Source organism: Monomorium pharaonis, chromosome 11 (genome assembly GCF_013373865.1).
Source record: "Monomorium pharaonis isolate MP-MQ-018 chromosome 11, ASM1337386v2, whole genome shotgun sequence".
NCBI lineage: Eukaryota > Metazoa > Arthropoda > Insecta > Hymenoptera > Formicidae > Monomorium > Monomorium pharaonis.
Window position 1 is genome coordinate 10984147 of NC_050477.1, and position 17004 is coordinate 11001150.

The 17004-nt window shown below is 37.0% G+C and overlaps 1 protein-coding gene across 6 annotated transcripts in view; it reads right to left on the reverse strand.

Annotated features, from left to right (window-relative positions):
- LOC105838794 (protein-tyrosine sulfotransferase) overlaps positions 1-17004 on the reverse strand; it is a 114196-nt gene that overhangs the window by 60640 nt on the left and 36552 nt on the right. The window lies entirely within an intron of this gene.

A 17004-nucleotide genomic window follows, 5' to 3' on the forward strand; every position in this document is an offset into this window, starting at 1 on the left:
GCACCGTGGCGTCGCGCAGACACGGAATTGTCGTGCCCGGAAGAGAAAAACGAGGGAACTCGAGCGTGGAGCGAAGAAAGTGGTTAATTTAATTCGTCGCCGAGACAATGATGACTACCGGGAGAGAGAGAGAGAGAGAGAGAGAGAGAGAGAGAGAGAGAGAGAGAGAGAGAGAGAGAGAGAGAGAGAGAGAGAGAGAGAGAGAGAGAGAAGAGGAGTCGCAGTATATATACATAATTATGTACGGAGTACTTTCTATCGAGGACATGCTAGCGAGGTCCACTTAGAGACGCTCGACTGACAATACTATATAGAAAATATGAACGATACTATATGGAAGAACTCTGCAATGTAATAAATGAAAGAAAATTAATGCGCGGAAAGATAATGGAAATGCTGAATTGTAATATTTTTTATTTGTTTCTTAGGTCGATAAGCTATTTCCATAATTTTATTTCAAACAAACTTAGGAAGTTTGAGGATGTATATACTATATCTCGAAGCAAAAATATATAAATTTAATGGATTGTTGTTATTACATTTAAATATCTGTGTAAAATTTCAACACGATTCTCTTTTACATTAATTTAAAAGTCATTCAAATTTGCGTTTGCTATTGATTCTTATATAAAATCGCGTTTTATTGTATTTATTTTGTAATAGTTATTTGCAAATTTGATGCAGAAGTTTATTTAGATCCGTTTAAAAATTATTTATCTAAATTGTAAAACTAAAGCAGCAAATTATGGTCGTTTACGCTGTATTAGTCATTATAAGCCAAATTGTCTTTTGTTTTTTGTGCAGCTGGTTTCAGATATAAGATCAAATTTTGGGTATTCAAAATTTTTTGTCGTTGATTTTTTATTTTGATTTGATCAGGTAAAAATAGAATAAACCTAAGGATTCTGCAGTTTTCAATATTCAACAACATAACTTGATTATCGTTTAATTTTTATAACCGTTTCATCAATCAAAATCTTCGGAAAACGGACACATTTTATATGCAATGACCTGCTGTGACAAATAAAACACTTGATATGGAAAAGTTGCAGATAATGAAAAAAATCAAGAAAAATAAGGAATCAAAGATATGAAATCTTGAAAGGAAAGAAAATGTTTTTTGCCATTGAGGAGCTTTTATAATGGTATATCCATAATTGGATGGATTCAACTGGATAAATTGCAAAAATCTTTTTCTTCGGATTAAAAGAAAGAATTCGAATTCGTATGACAAACCCTTCTAAAAAAAACCCTAATTAAAAAATTCTGCCCTGTAGGCATGAGCATTTGTCAATTAATGATGCACTTTTTTTATTACACTAAGGTGTAATATTTCGTCGACAAATATTTTTACAGAGAAGTTTAATATTCGAATTGCGAAACTCTCTCGTGGAAAGATGAATATCTCTAAGCATACGGTACGTGATCGCGAGGTGACAAATGAGACGGAATAAAACGCTGACAGACTCAGCGATTTAAAATTAAAAATCCTCCGATTTTCTCGGTTAACTTGATTTTGTTAATACGCTTTTATCAAAAAGGAGAGAAGTGAAACAGAGTCTGACGAGAAAAATAAAAACGACGAATCACGATGCAACGTTTTAACACGCAGCGTGAATTAATAACGTTCGAACGTTTTCAGGACAAGAGATTAACTCGGAGAACAGAATGCACTTGATAGCTGTGCACTTGATACATGCATTTAGCAATTATATGCATATAATTTACACCCCCTCTTTCCAAAAATTTCATACATAATACTTTTGCATATATTACGTAAAATTATATGTATTAAACTAATAATATAATTATATGTATTATTAGTATAAATTATAGGAATTAATAGGAATAAAATATGACAAAAGTGTGTGTGTGTGTGTGTGTGTGTGTGTGTGTTGACGCAAGACAATAATTTTAAGTTTTCCAATATCTCGGGGTAAACACTTTTATCGTTTATAGAAATTAAATTGACCGGGGAATAATCGATCTCTCAGGCGAAGAATTGAATTTAAATGGCATAGCGGCAGAAAACTTCTGTATTGTTCTTGACGACAATAATCATCTCGGTAAAACCTGACTACTTCGGTACTTTATGTCACGACTTGGCATGCGACTTCAGAATTAATATTCAGGACGCAAAGCTCCCAGGAACGACATCGAAAGCAACGTTTCGCAAGCTCTTCGACTCGCTCAGACGCCTTGAGAGATATCTATTATCCTATTTAAAAATTAGCATCGGAAAGGCGACCTTTATTCGTCGTTATCTTGCTCCGTGTCCTCTCATCGTACTTTCATGAATGCTGAACGCGTCTCTCTTTCTCTCTCTCTCTCGGTCTCTCTCTCTCTCTCTTTCTCGCAGAGAGAAGGGTCACACATAGAGAGTGAGCCTGAGGCTTTGAAGGGCACGTACATACATACGCCAGTGAATCGGGGGATGCACCACCCCTCTCACGAATTCCGTTTCATCTCGTTAATGCACTTTGCCGGAGTTCGGGGACGAAGTTACGGCAGCGTCGGCGTTACGTCCGATCGAGGTGCTTGTATCGAGAGGTAGATCGAGAGAGAGAGAGAGAGAGAGAGAGAGAGAGAGAGAGAGAGAGAGAGAGAGAGAGAGAGAGGGGGGGGGAGGGAGACACCCTACATATCTCCATTAATATTCGTTTGAATTGCGAAACGGAAACTTCACGTGCGCGTATGTACATGCACTTGGATCGTGCAAGCATTTCGACGGCTTGTTCGGTTCTGTGCTACTTGCGGTACATTTTGTAGTGAGTATTAACAAAATCAAGTTTTTATTATATATATTATGACGGAATAAAAAAAAATTGCTTACTACATTAGATTTTAACATCTCTAACAAAAACAATTCTTTTAATAATAGTTAAACATTTTAAGTATATCTCTAGAATAAATATTAACCATAATCAATATTGTTAGTATCCATAATGTTAGTACTGGTAATATAAATTGAGCATGTAAAGTTCCTTCTATAACTAGTAACATGCATAAAACTGGGTTGAAATATTGTCAATAATATTGGTTATGTAAGGTCGTAAAAATGTTGATGCATATTTTTAGTATTCAATGTTATTGATCAGTACTACTGATCATATAGGATTCGTACTATTTCTTCATCATTTCTCTCAGAACAAATATCAGATTTACTCGGTTTTATTAAGCTATTATAATGAAATATCGTACTTCGAAAATTTCAATTTCATAGAACGTTCTTACATAGAGCTAACATGTTCTAATAATTAAATTCGTTTTAATAAATGGAGTATCAAATTAAAATGAAGTCATTCTTATAAAAAAATTGAGTTTTTAAGAAATACGATATTAAAAATTCTTTATCTAATGATAAATTTATGAAAACGCTGAAAAATTAGGAGAAATTCATAACGTAATTGCGTGATATTTAAGTCGAGTATAATGTACAATTAAAAAAATAGTTCAAAAATATAAATTTTGTATATAAAAAATAGGAAAATAGACCATCAAATTAACATAAAAAACTTCTTATACGTATACTTAGAAACATTAAGCTTTACACTTCTGTCACGTTCATCCATATACATAGTTAGTAAATTTACCATGAAAATCATCTTTGACGTGTTTATTACGGCGTAAAACCGTGCAAAATGACTCTTTTTACAGGGGACGAAATTTAATTAGTACGGTCGATTCCATCCAGCCGCGTTGGTAATCCCGGCTAAAAGTTGCGCGCGCGATTTCTGTCTGCGGCGCGTTTAACCGGAGACTTTAATTCCTCAAAAATTGCCCGCGAGGAAACGCGAGAGGGTAAGTAATAAAAAGGGAAGACGCGCGCACCGGGAGACGCGTCAGACACCGAGAAAAAAGGGGAAAAAAGAAGAAAAAGAAGAGGAGGGAGAGAGAGAGACAGACAATATAACCGAGTTATATTTTCCGCTCCCGCGAACGCACGCGTGGGAACGAGGGAAACCTTTTTCGCTTCCGCTTGTTTCTTCTCTTTGCCGGGACGGAGAATATTCAGTGCACGGAGGAAACAATAACTCGCGCGTTTTCAGCGGCTGTATTCCACTCGTGGAACTTCGGCCGGGCGATTAGGGAAAAAATTTATAGAGTACACCTCTTCGTTGTACATCGCACAATTGAATCGGTAAAAATGCAGAAACAGGATATTTCACGAAAAAACTTTTGCAACAATGCGCCGCTAGAATTATTTTTCACTCGACAATAATTATTACAACCTAATCAGAGTGTATCCTCAAATTTCGCTTTAAATTTTTCAAACAATGTAATATACAACATCTTCACTCTGTACATTGAGGATTAATTTATATCCTTCAAAAAGCAATCAATTTATAAACTAAATTTTCCATAATTTAAAATTTTTATGAAAGAAATACACATTGTATCTATTATTTTTACTGTATGATTAAATATTACCTTTGTAAGTTAACTAAAAATATCTTATTTTATTAGTATTATATTTCAAAGGATAAAAAACTGCTATATGTTTCTCTCCATTTTCTTGAAAACCATTTTTTTTCTATAATTATTTATAACAATCATACCACTTCTAGCAATTTTTTTATTTAATTGTAACTATTTTTCGATTTCGACAATTTCGACTTCTATATTCTTCGTATGTTGAAAATTGTCATCATGCGATATCATGCGTTACAATTGCCCGGACCAAATTGTAAAAGTTAAATTTTTATCGATCCCAAGTTCACTTGTAAAACTTTAATTTGTTGATTACACGAAAACGAATTCTCTTCTGTGAAAGGCGGGAGATGTTTGCGAAATGGTGCACGATCGCTGATCGATCGATGAGATGACAAATAACGGTGGTCGAACAAGATGGGGTTGGAACACCATCGGTGTTGGTTCAAGGCAGCTACGTCTAGGTTTACATTAGGTCCACTTCCGTTCGATTGATTATTCCGAATCGGTTTGCTTGGTCGCCGATTTCTACCGATTTCGTCGAGTGAACCCCTATCGATCGCCAGCTCGCTTTCTCATTAACGAACCGCCGTGTTGCCCGCCGTGACGGTCCACAAAGAGTCCCGAGCTCATCGCACTCGGTTTATCTTTCTCACGAATCTTTTTTAGGTTCCAACGGGATAACATATACTTCGCAAAAGCGGATACGGAAAAAAAAGAGGATATAAAAGTGTTTGACAAGATCATCGGCAGCTCTGTTAAAGTAACTCGTTACTCGTAAATATCTATTATATCCTGCCGGGAAAAAATATTGCGAGGATCACGTTTGCACCACGAACGAACGCCCATTTGTGGACGCGCGGAGGATTAAGGGCGTTCGTTGTGCACAACCGAACCGAACAGGTGTACGGGCTCACAACTCGTTATTCGGGCGCAGCTCGTTACTTCACGCCGAGCGTGCTCTCGTATTTCGAGGGGTATGGGGCGTTTGTTACGCCAGGAGGAAAGAAACCGCGCGTCTACCGAGTTGAAAAATAATCTCATTTCGGTGGTCGAGAGGCCGTGACCGGTCGTGACCGTGTCGTCGAAAGAACGAACGTCTCCGTCACCCTCCCCAATCACCCCCGTCACCGTTTCTCGACGTTTTATACTTGAAGAAAAATATTTTTAGTCCGCCGACGACAGGCGGCAACGTCTGCCCGTCGTCGTTACGCCGATTAATAACCCCTTCTTCAGCAGCACATCCCTCTCACTCTCTCTCTCTATCTCTCTCTCTCTCTCTCTGTTCGCTCTTCTTTCCTCTTCTCTCCGCTTTCCAGCTTCCCCAGCGGCTGGTGCTGCTGAGGTCCATTTGTCTGCGGGGCTGTTCGAGCGACCACATTTCTCCGCGCGGGACTCGGACAATTGGTGAGAAAACTCAGGAACCTTGCAATTCCCAAAGAGAACAAAATTGGGACACTTGCACCTTTCATCTTATTATCAAGACTCGGTTTGTCAAATTATTTCATTATCACGCAATTATTCGCACATATACACATGAATATTGAATCATTATGATCTTGTTTTTCTCTTTGAAAGTTGTAAAAAAAATACGGTCGACATTAAAATCTCAATTTTTCATATATACAATAATACAAGTTAATAATTAATTGTAAAAAATGAGTAATTAAAACAAACTGTAAAGATACACAAAGCAATGTTGGAGATATAATTAATGATATCTAATTTATTCTTCTTCTGAAGTTTTACTAAGATAAAAGACAAATAATTTTTTTATAGAAAACATTTCCTAACTTTTTATTTAAAGAATGTGTTTTTAAAAGTAATATAATATGATGAGTCATTACGATCGTTTGCGTTAATATTAATATTCTCACTCGCAGCGTGTATAAAGTTGAAAACAATTTTTGCATCAATTTATCCTTTATATCGTAATATTATATAAACCGCGATATTTTTTATAGATATGTTTTATAACATAAAAACACAAGAAATATTAAAAATTTGATCAATGGAATTAAAACAAAAACGCAGTTTTTTAAATAAAATCCGGATTTTCAGAGATTACCAGACTACTAAAGAGCTTTTTTAAACAGTATTTTTAAAATTTTACAATCTAGTAAAATTCAAGGATTTTGTTTAAAGATTGCCTATATACAATTTAAATTCTATAGAATATAAAAATATTCTACATAAAATACCTACTTTTTTATCAAATAATTTTACGAACAAAACATAAAGGATAAAAATGATCGCGCGAAGCTCTTTGTTTCCGACTTTTAACGTGAAAATTATTAGTGCTCTGGAACTTTACGGTAAGAAAAAGAAAAACTTAAACTTCACGAGATATACGTGCCCACTTTAAGCCAATTTCGAGATACTCTGTGTGCACTCCGCGGAGTTCGCAGTTCCTCTCCGCGGTAGATTAAGCGTGCGTTAAATAACGAGAAAAACAAACGAAAACGGAGAGAGAACTCTCTCTCCCCTTCCACCTCCCCCTTCCTCTCGGTCGCTGTAATCGCGTTAAATGCAAGTTCAATGCCGAGCGACGAGAAGTGTTTAGCGCGCCGCGAAAGGAACTCAATCGCTTTGATTTTTCATTCCGGGAAATTACCGGCTCGCCGCCATCGGGAGCTTTCCCGCCCGGAAAGCGAGCGAAAGAGAGGGTAGAAGGAAAGGAAAGGAGAGGAAATGTGAGAAACTCGATTAGCCGCGGTAATTCCGCGTCGTTTTATTCGACACCGAATTACTCCCGACTGCGCTACTTTTAAGAGACTTTTACTCCAATTTATCTCGCGCTCATATCGGACGATCCGCGCTGTCGTCTCGCGCCAAACGTACAAAAATATACATGTTACTCTTATCTAGAGTAGCAAATTCTTTATTGAATTCGGGATTGAATTTTCCTTAACGAGGACGATGTTCCTCCTTTTCCCTTTTCATCGCAAAAGATAATAATATTCGAATCCCTCTGTCCTCATCTTCGCATCTCTCATTTTATTTCACATTTTTTTTCTTTATATCTCTCTTTATTTTCCCCCGCCTCCTTCTTGCTTTCATTTCTCCCCCTTCTCTCGTCGTTCCCTTCTATTCTTCTCTTCTTCTCAAGTTGTCTCATTTTTTTTTCTCCTCTGCCCATCTTCTCCCATTGTCCACCTTTTTCTCCTTTATTCTAGCGGATTGCTTTCGACGCGTCTTTATTTGAATTTACTTCGCGCTCATATAAGTAATCCATCGGGCGCAAAGAGCAACCCTTTCACGACGCCATTGCCCGCCGGGTGGGTTCATGCATAATGCATTCGCGCCAGCGGATGCTGGCTTACGCCGCGGATAGAGCGGTATCATTGTTTGCGAATCATTGAATCGACCGAAAGCATTATCGTGTATTACCCACGATACAATTCTGTATCGGGGAGAGTTAACGAAAAGTTTGGAAGTGTATTACATTAACCCCGTAATTACCAATTAACGGCCACGCAAACGATATGTAAAACGATATGTGAAAATTGCGAAAATTATTTTAGCACATCCGAAGCGGGATATCCTGTTGTCAAGAAGCTCTTGCGCGGCGGCGTTTTTACAGCTGCACGCCTCGCAGTTATTTAATTTCGAGGTGACGAATTAAAATGTGCGTTGCGAAATAATTGGGAGAATACCGGGGGAAAATTCTAGCATTATTATACATACCCCGGGATGAATTTTAATGATGTACACTATTTTCCGCAGTCGAGATCTTAAATGAAGTAATTTTCAGCCAACGTCACGTAAGACCAGCCGGCTTACCAAACTTATTTGCAAGCTAAATCTTGTTTCTCTCTTATGCAGAAAGACAGAATTTCATTCGTCGCGCCTTGTGAATCGCTAATCAAGCGGTGCAGTTTCTGAATCCATTAGACCTCGCCTGGGTAAGAATTTACGAAACTTCGTTCATGAGGTGGAGTTACTTTCAAAAATGAAAGGAAAACACGGTAATTGGTACTTCACAGCGCATGAAAGCGCTGTCTGTAAATTTATAATACACAATTAATTTTCTATTTCTTTTTTTTTTTACATCAAGATACAATAAATACACACATTCCAAGCGTGTAAAATCGCATCTGAACGTAGTTACCATCAAATTGAATTAACGATAAGATGGCTGGTTAATGTATTTACAAACTTTGCTATAGCGACTGATATTGTTTTGAACCGATCCGATAGAGTGTATGAATTATCTATGTGCGGTAATGCGCGTGAAAATCCTTTAAGCAGCTTTAGGCGGCCGATTTGCCGCGGGATAACGCTCCATCGGCATAGAAAATCAACAAATTTCGCACGGTCCCGTGTACCCACATATTAATGAAAATATACATCTGTCTTTGTCTCCAAAAACAACAGTCTAGATACTCGTTCGATAAAGATATATTGAATTTATTTATTGAAAATATATTTTGGGAGATAAAAGCCTTCGAAATCCTTTCGAATGATCGAAGTGAATTCTTTACGCCGAACTTGGAGAAAATTGTAAAATAACAATGGATACTTTAAACGAAATCGGTTTGAAGGATTCCATGCAATTTTTCAATCTCTCGGCAGGAGCAAGTTTTCCTCGGGACGAAGATCTCGACTCTAAGCGTGATTTCCCGCGCAATTTCCTGACGTTTATTTTTACATCGCTCCGACGGCCGAAAGATAAATCGGCTAAGTATCCACGGATCAAATAACTCGATCGATTTTGGACACCCTGTACACTTGATTCACCGAATAGAGAAGTAAAAGAAAATCTTCAGTTCCTTAAATCGCGGAATGCTCCTGTCCGGCGGAGAACGATAAATCAGCTCGGAAGTTTTTCCCGCGGCGGAAGTTCACGCGACGGCGGATCTCGTCTCGATTAATCAAAAAAGTGGCGTTTATCCGCGAGCTGCGAATCGCCATTAATATCATTCGGCCTGGTCACCCGGGCGACGATGACGACGACGTCAAAAATACAGCGGCGACGCGCGATGCGCCAAGTAAGTTTGTTCGCGATATGAAAAATGGTCACCCTCGACCCGCAACTCGAGAAAAGCGGAAATTTGGCCAAAGTACCGCGAGTTCGGAGATTAATCGATCAAAAGGAGGATGTCCCAGATCGGGGCGAGAGTCATCCTTCATCTAAGTCTTTGATCGGATTTAGAGAGACCTTTCGGTTCCAAACTGTCTTATAAATTCATATTCCTGTATCATTAATTTTTTACTGAATTAATATATATAATTATAGATTATTATAACATTAATTTATATTATGAATAAGTTTACTTATTACATACGCATACATTTTATATGTGTATTTTATTATGAAATTTTATTCAGTAATATTTTAATATTATTCACTAATATTTTAATAATACACTAAATATAATTTTCAATTATCAATTTCTTTTCTTTAAAACAATTTAAAAATTAAATAAAAGCCTTTCGCTTTTAAACTGTGTTTTTCACAAATCTTTAATATATTCGTCATACTTTTCAGTTCCAGTAACATCAAAAACATATTTTGTCCTCAAATTTCAAAATTACGATTTAGAAAATCGAAATTTATTTAATTAATTACTAGAATTCTAGTAAAAAATAATATTTTCGCATCTCTAAAGTCGCGTGCTTAAATAAATAACCTTATCCACGTAAATTATCCCTTTATCCAATCGTCTATTAACTACAAAAATTATTCTTTCCATTTTTAATATTCCTACGAGCGGCTGAGATCTAATAGGAGACATTCTTTCACATCGATTTTCTAATCGTATTATTTTCCCATCGAGTGTCGACCAGAAATTGTAATGCATACATCGTATCGTTCAATAGATCATTAAATCCTTTTACACCACATTAACCGGATACTATGAGAACGCTTAGCATATTTTCTACGCTCTGAAAGCATATAACGCGTGACGCGACCTCGTTTTCAACGTTATTAATGGTTCTTTACTTATGAAAAAACATTTTCGAAAACTGATACTCACACAGTCAAGCGAGCGCAGAGCCAATTTTCCCCGACAGAAACATTAAAAGGAGTAATTTCCCGTGATTTATTACGTTAACTCTTTTTTTACTAGTTTCACAAATAAAACTTTTATCAAAAATAGAATCTACAATCGAAAAGCATTCTACATTTTTATATTTTTGATGTTTCCCAAATCTGCGTGTGCAGTTTTTCAACATTCAGCATACCTACAATATTTCTCGGTTCACAGAGCTGCCATACAGCTCATCGGACCAAAAAACTAAAATAGTGACTATATACTTTAAAAAAAAAGTAACTTTTCAGGCATTAAAATAATAACAAAAAGTAAAAATTTTTATCAAATTTTTAAATTTATTAATTAAATCCATTTAAGCATAAAAAGAACATTTATCCATCCTGAATCTATAAGCGTAGAAAATTCTTTTTAGAATATAATTTTTTTAAGTTTATAATTATAAAAAAACAACATAAAATCTTGAATTATATAAATACCCTGATGCAGTTTTATTAAATAAAATAAATAATGCCTTTTTAATATATATGATAAAGATTCAATGACCAAACAAATAGAAAATTTGCGTTTCTTCCTAAAAAATCGGGAAACAATCAAAATATTTATACCGCATAAAATTGATATCATAAAATAGAACGCTTAGGTTTTACAAATTCCACATCAGCTCAGGAAAAACAATAGCGACCTATTTTGATAGCGATTCTCTAGTGACTTTTTCAGTGCTTAAAAAAAAAAGATAACACAAAGTGACCTAAATGATTGAACGGCAGCATTGGGTTTAAAATAGCCCACTATCTTGTCGCTAACCGCGAGATATTTTGGTCGTCTATTCATGTGCATTGTCTATCCGTGCATTCTTTCTTTCAACCTCTGTCCCAATTGTAGGTATCGGCTCCAGCGAACGAACCTGCAAATTCAAACGCGAACTCGGTCACCGGGAGGATGGAATGGCACGCGATAGTTGGGGAAACTTTCGCTGAGTTTCCGAGCCACGGGAGCGCATTCGACAAGGAAGAAGAATCCGGAAAGATTCGTCCAAGTTTATCGCGCTCCCATGCGCGAAGGAGATGCGTGCATTCCGATCTCGCGTATCGCGATCTCAGCCGAAATTTCCAAGCAAACTACGGTGCTGAAAACGACGATGAAGACCGACACCACGGTTACGCGAGTAGAATTGAGAATTTCCTGATTTCCCACCATACAAACCCAATCAATACCCTTCGTTCTCCCAAATCCTAAGGTTCAATCTAAGACACGTGAAATGTCGCATTTCGGAAAAGCTACTTGCAGTTACATTTTCTCAAAAATTATCTAAAAATTATTAGTACCTGTATAAAGTGACACTTAATAGCAATGTTATTGTTTTCTAAGAGTCGTCAAGAATTCTCTTGATACCTTTCGTTCTAACGGTTTTGCCGGGGTTTTTTTCAAATGAGCAATTCGATTGATGTGTACTTTCGCAAACTACAAGTCGGTACTGTATGTTTAAAGCACTAAACTAGTGTAACGAGACACGCCAAGTGGTTCTCGTTTACCGGAGGCTAAAGAGAAACGCGTGCCAGGAGACCGACAATTACAATAGAAGCGGAAATCGCGCCTTGTTTCTCTCAGCGCATAGTTACACGTTCGTTAGTTCCATTCTCTCTCTCTCTCTCTCTCACACACACACACACTCTCTCTCTCTCTCTCTGTATCTCTATATCTCTGTCTCGTTCGTTCTCTTTCATTTTTGTTCTTTTTCAGTGCCAACCTCCGTGATAAATTAGCCAATGTCCTGTTAGCGCACTTGTCTACCTTTCATTTGTTATTTACAAGTAGAGTCCTCCTTTTTATTAAGCTACGGACGTCTACAGATCTCATCAATCACATCGCGTTACCAGTTACATTCATCTCTTGCTTGTTCCTATCTTGTCTCCAAACTTGACATTATGACATGCTCCTCGACAATCGCCTATCCAACCTGATTGTGAGTATTTGGAATCTTAGAATGTCTCTAGCGAGAGTGGAAAATAACGAATTATGAGTACGGCTTAACAGTTATTTAACGTTAACGTTATTTTTTATAATAACAATATGACACAACAATTACATAGTTACAATTTTTTACATTATTTGTCATTTTTGATAAGTAACTCGTTACCATTACACATTAATCATTGAAAAAAAAAGTAACTTTATTTTTGTCGTAGCTTTTTCATTATATTTACAACGACCTTACAACGATAACGAAAACTGTTGTTAAGAGTTACAGAATAGGTTCGCTAGAGTCTTCTTATAATTTCTTTTAAATGGTAAAATGAATTTATTCAAATTTTCGTAAAGAATAAAGAAAGATTAATTTAATTCGCGTCAAAATGTCTTAGATCGGTAAAAACTGAATTTAATTAGACACGTTCACTTATCGGAATACAACAAAGCTCCGGAAAAAAAAACAGTAAAGTTAGTAAGCCTTCACGCTAATATATTAGTATTAGTATTATGTTTATGACTTCGGTTTTTTACTATCATTAATATTTATTAAGGAAACCATCGTAAGTTGAATCAATTTGTTCCAGTGTAGCGGTATAAAGTTTCTATCGTTACAGCCTATTTATCTTAAACATACACAGAGAAAATTTTTTACTAAAAATTATTGTGTACAATAGTAGCCGCGGATCATAAAAAGGAATTTCAGAGAATTGTATCACAAGTAGTGTATATGCTAAGTATATACTAGTGTATACATTAAGTTGTATAATTTCTTTGTCGGTTTGTGCCTACTATTTGTCATAGTGACTTTTACTATGAAGTTTTCTCCGTGTAATAAATAATGGCTAATAAATTAAGTTTTCGAAGGATGCTTCATAAATACCGGAGTTAGTCTCATCTAACGGCACTCTACATGGAACTTCCGATTTTAATCGCGCACGATGGCGCACTTCACTTACGATGGAGAAGTGTAACGTGAAATTTATTAAACAACCACTGCCTCGATACGCGCACGAGACATCCAACGACGGAGTTAGTTAGGTTCGCGGTCTGATAATCACTAATTTCAGCGATCGTGGAGAATAATCGCGTTTCCACAGCACTCGTTGCGTCTCGATCGCGTCTCCGGAGATAATCACGCGCTAGACGGAATAGCTCGTTGCGAGTGTCATTATTGAAATGTTGAGGCAAGGTAATTGTGTGTAAGTACAAACCATCGTGTTCATATGTCGTCGACGTGCATACACGCTCGACGTACGCCGCGACAAAAAAAAAGAGAGCGCCGAGCGAGGTTGTGTACCAATTTGTTCTTGATACATAAAATATTTAATATTCATAAAATTGATGTTTTTGATTTTCATGCTCCAAATAGATTTCGACTATCGTTGCACGTCTAACGTTTATTTGAGGAATAAAATTTAATATGATCCCCTAAAGCGCTGGTCAGGGTGAATTTTCACTCAGGGACTAATTCCAAGTATTTATTACTAAAATAGCAGGGCTGGCCAGGAGCTTGTTATTCTTAGGCTCTTCATTAATATATAAGTCTGTAGATATAAACAGTTCTTCATGACCTGTTATTTTGAAGGAATTTCTTCATAAAATCTAAAAATATGTACTTTTCTCAATTACATAATTTTATGTTTCTAAAGCGATAAAATTAAACTATTTATCGATATTCGTTGTTTGATATGATATACATTTCTGACACGTGTACAAAAGAAATGAAAAATAAATCAGTAGAGCGGTACAAATTAACGAAACACTGATTCGTAAAAGTCAGTAGTAGGCAAACTACAATACAATATATTGTTTGAAACAAGCAATAAAATAAAGCTTGTACGATGAATACGTTTCCGAAGGGATTTGAAACGAACGCGTACACGTGTCCGGGAGATTTTTACGTAACGTCGGAACACACATACGATATGTATGTTCGGAATCGAACATGCGGAACCCGGATAAAAGAGAGGAACGGATCGGCGCGGCCGGCGGATTGGAAGGGTGAAAGAAATCATCATACGGCTGTCACATATCTGGAGCGGGATCGCGGCCGAAGACGGAAAAGACGTGTGCCGTGGCGATACGAATGCGCCTCTATCCCATCGATCAAGGGGGCACCGGGGCTCACCGCCTCGCCGTACAGGAAACCGCGTGTGAAATGGAGTGCGCGCGATAGTGCATAAAATACGAATATCATCCGCGCGCTACGACCCGCTCGCTACCATCCCCCCCTCCCCCTCGCCCCCAGTCACCCTTCCGTCGAATATTCGGGGCGGCCGCCGCATGGATATCAATCTACCGATATATTATCGGTGTATCGACATACCGGGACGCTGCTTTCGAAATATCGACACGCTCATCTCGCTTTGTTGCGCAGCGCGCCCCGCGATATTGGCCGCGTTAGCGTCGCTACCGTTTCGTAGTGTGTACGCCTTTCCTCGGGAGAAGCGACACATTGTACCGAACATAATTCATCCCCCTCTAGTCGGTTCATCGTTGGATCAGAAAACCGTGTCGTATCTCGGCGGAAAAGAAAAAAAAAAATACAGCGGATCGACCTTTCCCCTCCTGCGAGGAAACGAGACGTTTTCGCTCTCGTGAATTCTCCCGCATGCAGATAATGCATGACGCGATTTAATTGCATTCCGCTCATTAAAACAATTGACAATTTTTACGATCGACTGAACGACACGATGATGAGGTGCACTCATCTGAATTACGAATGAATTTCGATTTTCCTGTATTAAAATAAAATTAAATTACCGGGATGTATTATCCACGAGTTCGCTTTCCGAGTATCGATGAAAATTAATTCGTGACATGGAACACGCTATTAATAACAGCCGTTAATGCGAGCGAGGTGCAAATCCGTGGGAACATCTAATCGAAAAATATCACGCGGCCATTTTCATTATAAAGGTTGCAGATTTAATACTCCCCGGAGCAGCGTACAACGTACAACGTACTGGATATATACACATACGAGTAATATTATTCCAAGTGTCGAATTCCCCATTTTCTACCTTTGAAAATACTGATTAAAAATAATTTAAAAAGAGCTCTTCAAACGCATTATAAAATTTCAAAGAAATGAATGTCGGAAAATACGTATGTATTATTACATAATGTTTCGTAACATGGGGGGGATATAACTTCAGAAATTAATTCACCGCAAAAATAACGCGAAAAAGTTTATAAGTTTATAAGTATTTTAGCATAATTATCGAGATATAGATATTTTATTGTAACAGAAAATATCAGACATTTGTTTGTCACAAACGGTTTTTTACTGAATTTTATTATTTTATTATTTTATACGATTTTATTAAATAAATACAAATTTTATTTTCCTAATTATGTTACTCACTCAAAATATTTATTCGGAATTTCATTAAACTTAGGTAAATTAATTTGCCATTAATTGGCCAATCAAAGGCTAATTAACGACGTTCTGTACTACAAAGAGCCATAGCATGTTTACAAGCAGAAGACATTTTGAACAAGTAATATAATTAGGAGATTAATATTTACTTAATAAAATACATAATTTTATTACATAATAAATAAATAATTATTTTACTACATAAAATAATAAAATAAATAATAAAACAAAAATTTTTAATGTGTAATATTTTTTTGCCTCTTACAATATTAATACAATTATTTATATTTCAATAATTAAACTAAATGATCTATAGCGTATATGAATTTTTTATGTTACTTTTCTAGCCCGAATTTCTGAAGTTAAATTTACGTGTTGTAAAACACTCTGTATAAACGTTATATATCCCCGCGACGTCCTTTACAGGCCACACGCCACTCCCGTTTGCCACATTCTCGCGTTTCAGATGCCCCGGACTCCTGTTTCCGTTTGCTGACTTTTTTGCAGCGAATTGCGCGGAGGGGCAATAGGCAGACACGCCGTACCACGCGAAACGTTATTACGTCCGACACTTTATTCGCTCTATCGCTGCTGGCACAGACGAGGGCATTCCGCTAAATTCCGCGAGTGCCGCGAGCGCCCGCGCGATGTAATTTAGTGCAGCTATGTAAGAGTTACGTGAAAGAGAGAGAGAGAGAGAAAGAGAGTACGTGTATGTGTATGTGTCCGCATTTTGTGTATTTGCATCGATCGTACGTCGAGATAATTACAATGCGGCACGTGTGAGCGTCGCGTTCTTCCACTTTGATAAGAAGTGTTCCGTGGATTACAATTCAGACACACGACCCGGCTTACAATAGGAATGGCGCGCGCGTCCAAAAAGGACGCTCAAACACCGCCAGCGCACCGTGCAAATTAGATTCAGCTTCGCTGCCGGTTAATCCCCGTGGACATCCTGTTCTTTAACCCTCAGATATCCGAGCGTTTCAAATTAACGTAAAATATAGTTACGCGTTTTTCGTTATACTTTAATCAGTTAATAATCTCGGAAACGTTTACACAAGAACATAATACGCGCTTCCAGTTTTATCATTAATAATGATAAATAAGTCCAGATATGTATTATTCATAGTTAACTTGCAAAGTCCGTTTTCTGCATGAACGCAAATCCGAGATGATTTTTACACTCTAGTTAAAAATCATTGTTAATTGTTTATTAATATC